Below are 10,387 nucleotides of genomic sequence, written 5' to 3'. Positions count from 1 at the left end.
AATAATTAGAGTGAAAAAGAGCAATTGAAGTAAAAAAGAACACTGGGTACCTTTGTCTGTTTGTTTCCTTCCCCTACTTTTCTACACATCCATCCATAAACTAGACAAAGTGGTGTTTGGTCCTTATGGCTTTCCCAATCCCATTGTCACCCCTCATAAGCTACATTTTTATACAACTGTCTTCGAGATTCATGGGTTCTGGGTTGTAGTTTGATAGTTTCAGGTATCCACCACCAGCTACCCCAATTCTTTAGAACCTAAAAAGGGTTGTCTAAAGTGTGCATAAGAGTGCCCACCAGAGTGACCTCTCGGCTCCTTTTGGAATCTCTCTGCCACTGAAGCTTATTTCATTTCCTTTCACATCCCCCTTTTGGTCAAGAAGATGTTCTCCGTCCCACGGTGCCAGGTCTACATTCCTCCCTGGGAGTCATATTCCACGTTGCCAGGGAGATTCACTTCCCTGGGTGTCTGATCCCACGTAGGGGGGAGGGCAGTGATTTCACCTTTCAAGTTGGCTTAGCCAGAGAGAGAGGGCCACATCTGAGCAACAAAGAGGCATTCAGGAGGAGACTCTTAGGCACAAATACAGGGAGGCCTAGCCTCTCCTTTGCAGCAACCGTCTTCCCAAGGGTAAAACTTATGGTAGAGGGCTCAACCCATCAAACCACCCATCTATTGGCTTTTATTTCACAATGTTTATTTTATCAGCCTTACCAATCATTAATATAAAGCCTAGCACAAATAGGCAATCAGCAAATAAGGGTTGATTGAATAATGGAATGAATGAGTGAATGTCAGAATGCATGAATGGAAAGTTCATGTTCTACAGAAACTTAAAAAATGCATAATTTATTGCACTTGACACCCATAGCATCATAGTCACAGAGAATTGAGGAACCAGTGCTTCAGAAACAACAAAAAAATAGTGACTTTTTAAAAGAGTCAATAGTAGCAATAGTTTTCATTCAAAGACCTCATTACTCATCCTCTGAAACAAAAGATGGCCCAAATATCCCTGTCTCTGGGATGGATGCTCAAAGCTCATCAGACATCTCTCAATAAATATGCTTGCCAGATTGCAGGCACAAGGAAATCAGCCCTAGGTAATACAGCTTCATTTTTCTACCATTTGTCCCTTCATGGCATACTTCCAGGCTAGGTACATAACACCCTAAGGTTTCCCCTCTTTGCTTCTATATGATCAAAGAAAACCCCATTATAAATCATCTAATGTTGAAGCATATGCTGGTAGCACTGTGAACATTAACACGGAACTTTATACTTGACATTCCCAAGAACCCTGTGAGATGAGAAAAATGATGCCACAGAGGATAAGAGGCTAAGGGAGTACAATGTGTTCCTTTCATGTAAGTTTATAGAACTCTTCATTGCACAGTTACAGTAAATTCAAGTACCCATGAGAAAGTAGATGGTCTGGGAGAGATTCCTTTTATCCGAAAATTTCTGTCCTTCTTTTCCCTAATCCAGTCTTGAAGAGAAAGTGTATGTTCTCAATTACTCTTCGACATTTAGGAGAACAAATAATGGGGAAAAAAAGAATTTCAGAATTAATGGTGCCATCAACCCTTCTATCTTTTGGAAACCCCAAGTGACAACTGGCTTGGCATTCAGTGCAAAAAAATTTAAAAATCTATAGGATTCACATTCCCTCAGAGGAACATTTCCGACACAGAATATTCCTCACAGCTACTTTAACATCTTTGTTCCTCAAACTAGATGAGAGGATTGACCATGGGGGTCACCACTCCATAAAAGAGGGAGATGATTTTGTCAGTGACTTCTTACTTGTTCACACCAGAAGAATCTTTAGCCTTAGGATTTACATACATGAAGAAGATGGTCCCATAGAATATAACTACAACTGTCAGGTGGGGTGAGCAGGTCGAGAAGGCTTTTTGCCTTCCTCCTGCAGAGAGAATCCTCAGGATGGTGGAGAGAATGAAAACATAGGAAACAAAAATGAATAGTACTGGGATCAGAAGAAAAATCACAGTTGTAAATATCATAATAATAACATTGATGGAGATATCAGCACAGGCCAGTTTTAAGATGGCCAGGATTTCACAAGTGAAATGATTAATGACATTATCCCCACAAAAAGGAAGTTGCATTGCAAAGGAGGTCTGCACCGCAGAGTTGACACCCCCAGCAATCCAGGACCCAGCAGCCATGGGCACATAGGAAGCCCTGCTCATGATGATGGGGTATCTCAGAGGGTTGCAGATGGCCACATAGCGGTCGAACACCATCATGCAGAGCAGCACACACTCCGTGGCCCCCATTGCAAAAGACAGAAACATTTGCACTCCACACCCAGAAAAAGAAATGGTTTTCTCTGAGGATAGGAAGCTGCTGAGAAACAGGGGGATAGACGAACTGGTGTAGCAAATGTCTAAGAATGATAAGTTACTGAGGAAAAAGTACATGGGGGTGTGCAGGTGGGAGTCGTAGACACTTACAATGATGATGATCCCGTTTCCCAGCAGGATCATGAGGTACATGCACAGAACCAGCACAAAGTAGATGGCCTCCAGTTCTGTTTGGCCAGACAGTCCCAGCAGGACAAACTCTGTCACTGATGACTGATTGGTCTTCTCCATCGTAAAGGTTTCTTTCAACAGTGAGAGTTCTGTAGACGCGGGATACATGTGGATCTGTTCCTGCAGTGTCTGTAAGAGATGTTGGCATCCTAAGTGGCTGTCCTTAGCAGTTATGTAGACCTATAAGTGGACACACAGATAGCATTAAAATGTGATAGGATTCTCTAAGTCATGATCAGTCAGACTTTCAAACCTCCTGAAAGTAGATTAAGCTTTAAAATATATGTCATTGATAGAGAAGCAATTCAGAACAGATGCAATTGGGTTGCAACTACAATCTCAGTACATTGGGAATTGGAAATTATTTTGAATGCAAGGCCACCATATATTTTTATCAAACAATCCTGAACAAATTTACATGTATACAATACCATTTATCAACAGAGGTTAACAATTTTAAGCACTGCATACATCTGTAAACTAATTTTTGTCTCTGTGACTTATTCATCATCCTTAACAAAAATCATTGTTCTTTAGCATATAAAGTGTGAATGGCTCCCAAAGCAGCATATGTAACTCCTGTCCCAGTGGTAATTTAACCTGTGTTTCTGAAGAATTGATTAGCTCAAGTAAGAAATTGAAAAGATGCATTTTCAGATAAAAGGAATTTAAGTTATTTTACCTTTGTTGAAAATGTATGCCTGCAATATCACAAGACTATTATCTGCAGTCTTAGGAATATTCATAAAACAAAAAAAGCAAATATTTTAGTGAAAACAATTCATCTTTGTCTCTTAAAGCACAGATTAGAAATGACCCTAGGTGACCCTATGTCCTGCGCAATACACAAAATGTGAATTGAGTTGGCTCAGAAAACTCTAATGCAGGTCTCAATCTATAAGCATGAGCTAAAAAATTTTGATAATATAAAAGTTACCCCATTACCTCCAGTCTTGAAAAATTACCTATTTTCTTCTTCCCATGAAGAAATTCCTTCCTTCTGCTTCACAGCTGCCCTGTGGTTCTTCCTCCCATCACACATGCAGAGATAGGCATGAGTATAAGGGGTAAGCCACAAAAAATTCCTAGCATTAAAAGTTTGCTATAATTTTGTTTATCTCCAATTCACTAGAATATAGAGCACTTTCATATTAAAATATTAGAAATCCTACTTCCATTGCTAGTCCCATAAATCCCATCTCAATTTCAGTAAGATAACTGAAAGAAATATCTATCATGGTTCTCTTCATAATCAAGTTGCTGCCATCGCTATTATTCCTATTATAAAAACCTGTTCATTAAGGGCAAAATAGAAACATCTCCCAGTAAAGATGAAAGTTGGGGCTCTTTTCAATCTTTTCACTGGAATGGGGTCCTTTAAAGGACCAGCCAATTGAACACCGAAGCAATTTAAAATCTTTGCTGCTTTGAGGATGCTTCTAATCCCAAAAGCAATTTAAAATTCATGATGTGGATTGGATAGATTTTAGAAGCTTTCTAACACTTCTGTGATGAAGTCCCTCAGGAGCAATTAGAACAAAGCTGCTAACACAATTTAAATTAAATTTAACTCAAAGAAACAACATTTCTTCAGGCTTTTCACCCAGTGGGAAAACATTTAGGACTGCTACCCAGGTAAAATGGCCTAGATCTGGCTATTATGATTCACTATATCTGATGGAGAGATGCAGCAGTGATCATGATACTTAGGTCAAACTGACAATTAATTCTTAATAAATTACCGCTAGTCACCTTTATTTTGACCTCTAAATCCTTGAGTCTCAGAGTCCCTGTAATGGTTGAGTTCATGTGTCAACTTGGGCGGTTTATGGGGTCAAGTTATTTGGTCACGTAAGCACTGGCCTGATAGTGTGAGGATATTTGTGGATTTAAATCATCAGTAAATTGATTGCATCTTTGGCTGATTATATCCACAATCAACTAAGGAGATTGCTTTCAGCAATGAGAGAAGTCTTGTACAATCAGGGGAAGACCTTAGAGGGATAACTGATGATTTCAACAGTCAGAAGGAAAAATTTCCATCTCTACTTTAGCCAGCCAGCCTCTCCTGGGGAATTCATTGAAAACTTTTATCAGAGTTTCCAGCTTGCGACCTGTCCTACAGAATTTGGATTTAGCCATCCCCAATTTTGCATGAGCCTATAATAAATCTCATAATATTTATATTACATATAAATATATAAATGTCTATGTATATATTTATTTATATAGCTCCTGTTGGTTCTGTTTCCCTGGAAAATCCTGACTAATACAGTCCCTAGTCTTCATTTGTCTCATTGGCCTCACAAATAGCCAAAACCACATGGACACTTATTTTAATATCACTCACTCATGCTTTCTGTTCAAACTCACATACAATACCCCAAAGGTTATCCAAACTTGTCCTTTATCATGCCCAAACTGGAATGCCATAACATTGGACAGCATTTTTAAAAAGTCATTGAACAAGAAAGAGACACATCATAATCCTGAAGGATGCAAAAGCCAGTTTTGTCATAATTGTCATTAGTTTTTTTATTATAGCTGTACTAATATATGTGTAGTGATGTCTTGTGATCTTAATTTGCACATCACTGATAGGCTAGTGAATTGAATATATTTTCATGTGCTTATTTCGCATCCATATATCCTCTTTAGCAAAATGTCTTTTCATGTCTTTTGCCCATTTTCTAACTGGATTTTTCTTTTACTGTTGAGCTTTGGTCATTCTTCATATTTTCTAGATACTAGACCTTTGTCAGATAAGAGGTTTGGAAATATCTGCCAGTCATTAGCTTGACTTTTCATTCTGTTAATGGGATCTTTAACAGAGAAAAGTATTTAATTTTGAAGCCCAATTTAAATATTTTTCTCTTTTATCTTGTTTTAGTGTCTAAGAACTACTCACCAAGTGCTTGGTCCTTAAGATTTTCTCCTCTACTTTCATTTAAAAGTTATACAAATTTAATTTTACATTGAAATCTATGATCTATTTCAAGTTAATTTTTTCATAAGGTAGAAGGTTCAGTTTGAAGTTCATTTATTTTTGCTTATATCCAATTACTTCAGCACCATTTGTGGAAGAAATGCTCCGTCCCCCAATGAATTCCATTTTTTTGCACCTTTGTCAAAATACCAGTTATCCATATCTGCGTGAGTCTACTTCTGGGTGCTCTACTCTCCTGTGTGTCCATCCCTCTACCAATACCAATCAGTCTTGATTACTGTAGTTATGTAAGAAATCTTAAAATTGGTAAGGAGTGATTAAAATTGATGGGAGTAATTCCTCTCACTTTATTCTTTTTCAAAATTGCTTTTACTATTCTAGTTCTTTAGCATTTACACATAAAATTTAGAATAAGCCTGTCTATATGTATAAAAAACTTGTTGAGGTTTTGGTAAGAATTGACAATTTGGGGAAAAGTGAAATCTTTATTCTGTTGAGTCTTCTAATCATTGAACAGTGTATGTTTATCAATTTATTTAGATTGACTTCTTTCATCAGTGTTTTGCAGCTTTCAGCATACAAGTTCTAAGTATGCTTTGTTAGACATCTAAGTGTTTCTTTTTTTGGAGTGATTGCAAATGGTAAAAAAAATTGTTATACAATTGTTCATTGCTAGTCTATATTAATGCAATTAATTTTTGTACATTAATCTGTTATCCTGCAATGCTGCTGAATTTGCTTATTAGTTCTCAGAAATTTCTTTTAGATTCCCTGGATTTTATATAGGCCATCATGGCTTCTGCAAATTGGGACAGTTTTATTTCTTCCTTTTCAATCTGAATGCCCTTTTCCTCTTTCTTCACCTTATTGAACTGGCAAGAATTTCCAGTGCTATGATGAATAAGATTAGTGAGAATAGATCTTCTTGCCTTTAACCAGATCTTAGGAGAAAGCTTTCAGTCTTTAACCAATAACATAATTTTAGCTGTAGAATTTTTGTAAATGCTCTTTATAAATTTGAGTATATTCTCTTTTCATAGTTTTCTCAGAATTTTTATTATTAATAGGTATTAAATTTTGGCAGATGCTTTTCCTGCATTAATTGATAATATCATGTGATTTTTCTTTTCTTTACTCTGTTAATATGGTGGGTTACTCTAGCTGATTTTCAAATATTGAGCCAGCTTTGCATCTCTGAATAAACCCACTTGGTCAGGTGTATAATTTTTTTAAATACTGTGGAAATCAAGTTGCTAATGTTTTGTTAAAAGTTTTTGCATCTATATTCATGAGGGATATTGGTCTGTAGTTTTAACTTTTATGCTCTCTTTGTCTAGTTTTCATATCAGTGAAATATTGGCCTCATAAAATGAGTTGGAATATGTTCCATCCTCATACGTTTTCTGTAAGATACTTATAGAACTGGAGTTAATTCCTCTTTAAATTTAGGAAAATCCTTTAGTGAAGCCATTTGGGCTTGGCTATTTTTGGGGGAGGGGGAACTTTAATTATAAGTTAAATTACTTTAATATTTATAGGAACATTCAATTATGTGTTTTTTATTGGGTGAGCTGTGGTTGGCTGTGCTTTGAATGAAATTAGTACATTCATCAAAGTTGTCAAATTTATGTATGCAGTGGTGTCTGTATTATTTACTTATACTCTTTTGTGTCTTCAGGGTCTGCAGTAATATAAACATTTCATTCCTGATATTGATAATTTGCATCTTCTTTCTTTTTTTCTATCAGTTCTGATAGAAGTTTGTCAATTCTATTGATCTTTTCAAGGACCATGCTTTTTGTTTGACTGATTTTCGCTATTGTTTTTGTTTTCAATTTCTGCTTTCTGCTTTTATCTATTTCCTTCCTTCTGCTTTTTTTTTGGGGGGGGGGTGTTTTGTTTTGTTTTGTTTAGAATTTCCTAAGGTGGGAACTTAGATTACTGACAGAAACTCTTTCTATATTTTAACTATTTAGTACTTTAAATTTCCCTCTCAGGAAGGCTGTAGCTGCACCCCATAAATTTTAATACATTGAATTTTCATTATGACTAAATGTATTTTCTTACTTCACTTGAGATATCCTCTTTGACCCATAGGTTATTTAGAAGTATGCTTTTTCATTTCAAAGTGTTTGGAAATTTTCACATTAGCTCTCTGCAATTGATTTTTAGTTTGATTCCATTTTGGCCAGAGTACACATTCTGTATTTTCTAAATTATGTTAAGTATATTGAGGTTTGTATCTTTGCCCAGGGTATGGTCTAGCTTGGTAAATGTCCATGGGCACTTGAAAATAATGAATATTCTGCTTTTGTTGGATGTAGTATTTATAAATGTCTTATTACATCATGTTAATTGATTAAGTGTTGTTCACTTCTTCTATATCCTTGCTAATTATCTCTCTGGTTGTTCTATCAATTGCTGAAGGAGGGGTGTTTAAGTCTATGTGCCACTTTGAAACTTTTATGTATCCCAGGAAATTCCATATTCTTTTAATCCAGTCTTGTGGATGTGGATTATTGCAGGTAGGACTTTATGATTAGATTGTTTTCATGGAGATGTGACCCACCAAACTGTGGGTGAGACCTTTTGATTATATTATTTTCATAGAGATGTGACCCTGTCCCTTCAGGGTGGATCTTAATTAGATCACTGGAGTCCTTAAGAGAAGAGAGAGCCCACACATACCCAGATCCTTGGAGATTGCTGGAGATGCAGACAGAAGGATGTTTGGAGATGCTAGGAGAGGAAGCCCAGAGTTTGCCCTGAAGAAGCTAAGAGAGGACCCCAGATGCTTAGAGAGAAATGCCCCAGGAGAAATAGAGAAACAAGCAAGGATGCACAGGAGCTGAGAGAGAGAAGCTAAGACAGAAGCCCAGAGACATTTTGAAGAAAGCCATTTTGAAATGCAACCCAAAAGTAAAGGACTGATAGATGCCAGCCACATGCCTTCCCAGCTGACAAAGATGTTCTGGACACCATCAGCCTTTCTTCAGTGAAGGAATCCTCTTGTTGATGCCTTAGTTTGGACACTTTTATGGCCTAAGAACTATAAATTTGTAACCTAATAAATCCCCTTTATGAATCCATTTCTGATATTTCTGTATCTTTGTGGCGAATTGACCTTTTTACAATTATATAGTGGCTTCTCAGTCTGAAGACATTTTCTTTGCTCTGAAATCTAGTTCATGTGATATTAAAATAGCCACTACTCTTTTTAAATTAATGTTTGCATTACATTTTTTTCTAGCCTTTTTACTTTCAACCTTTCTGTTTTGATCTCTTGGAAGTGAACTTCTTGTAGACTTTTTAAAAAGTAGCTGGGTCTTTAGAAAGAAAAAACAACTCTACCAAACTCTGCCTTTTATTGGTGTAATTGAACCATTTATATTTAAGGTAATTATTCATATTTTTGGACTTAAGTATGCCATTTTTCTATTGGTTTTCTGCTTGTTAGCTCTGTTGTTTTGCTTCTCTGTTTTCCTTTTTCCTGGATTTTGTGTATTACTTGAACATTTTTTAGGATTTTGTTTTGACTTATCTATTGTGTTTTGAGGTATATCTCTAGAGATTGTTTAGAAGTTGTTCAGAGTACTGTATTATGCATATATATTTTATCACGGTCTACTAGTGGCAAAACATTAGCATTTCAAGTGAACAGTGTAAATATTACCTCCTTTTAAGTCCCTTTACCTTCTCCTGTTGTAATACAATTGCCTTGAATATTTCTGCTACATATATTAAGAACCATACCAGACAATGTTTTAATATTTGATTCAACCATCAAACATAATTTAGAAAACTCAAGAGGAGAAGGTAGTCTCTCATCTGTACCCATATGTTTATTCTTTTCTACTTCCTGATACTCCTGGATTTATTCTTTTGTTATTTGATTTTTGATTTAAGAATTTCTTTTAGCCATTCTTTTAAGGGGAGGTCTGGTGGCAACAAGTTCTCTTCTGCTGGTTTGACAGTCCTTTCTTTCAGCACCTAAAATATGTCCAGGCACTTCCTTCTGGCTTCCATGTTTATGATGTTTGCTGTCATTAAAAATTTTCCCTTATTTATCTTTCAATGTTTCAAGATTTTTTTCTTTAGTTTCAGAAGTTAGATTTCAATGTGTTTTGGTGTGGATTTCTTTAGATTTATCCTGCTTGAGGTTTGCTCTGCTTCTTTAGCCTGTAGATTTACTGGTTTGGGCTTTTTTTTTTTTTTTTTTTTGCCAATTTTGGTAAACTTTCAGTATTATTTATTTGACTACTTTTTCAGCCCCACATTCTTTTTTCTTTTCTTATGGGGCCCCAGTGACATAAACATTAGATGTTTCATTATAGTCCCACATGTTCTTGAGGCTCTGCTGATTTTTAAAAGTCTTTTTCTCTCCATTGTTTGGGTTGGGTAATTTCTATTTTTCTATCTTCAGATAGGTTCATTGGTTTTTTCCACTTTTCCCCCTTCAATCTGCTTTTAAATCCACTCAACAGGCTTTTATTTCCATTACTGTATTTTCCTATCTAAAACATCTATTTGGTCCTTATTTATATCTTCTATATCTTTGCTGAAACTTTCCATTTCTTTGGTAAGCCTTTGCGTTTCTTTCATTTGTTTCAAAGGTATTCATAATTCCTCACTGAAACATTTTTAAAATGCCTACCTTAAATTCCTTGTCAAGTAATTCCAACATCTGTGCCATCTTGTTTTTGCATCTAGAGAGTGTCTTTTCTCATTCAAGTTGAAATTTTCCTGATTCTCTGTATGAACAGTGATATTCTATTGTATCCTGGAAATTCAGAGTATTGTGAGACTCTGCATCTTATTTAAATCTTCTGTTTTAGCAGACCTTCTCCAAAACCAAGAAAACAGAGGAATGGGACCACTG

General features: G+C 36.0%; 1 pseudogene; it reads right to left on the bottom strand.

Annotated features, from left to right (window-relative positions):
* Positions 1 to 1,660: 1,660 nt before the first annotated feature.
* On the bottom strand, positions 1,661 to 2,621 carry LOC119505001 (annotated as a pseudogene).
* Between the last annotated feature and the right edge of the window lie 7,766 nt (positions 2,622 to 10,387).

This window comes from Choloepus didactylus, chromosome 10, assembly GCF_015220235.1.
Source record: "Choloepus didactylus isolate mChoDid1 chromosome 10, mChoDid1.pri, whole genome shotgun sequence".
NCBI classification, from domain to species: Eukaryota; Metazoa; Chordata; class Mammalia; order Pilosa; family Megalonychidae; genus Choloepus; species Choloepus didactylus.
Note: the sequence above shows the minus strand (reverse complement) of the source record. Positions and strands in the feature narration are given on the sequence as shown.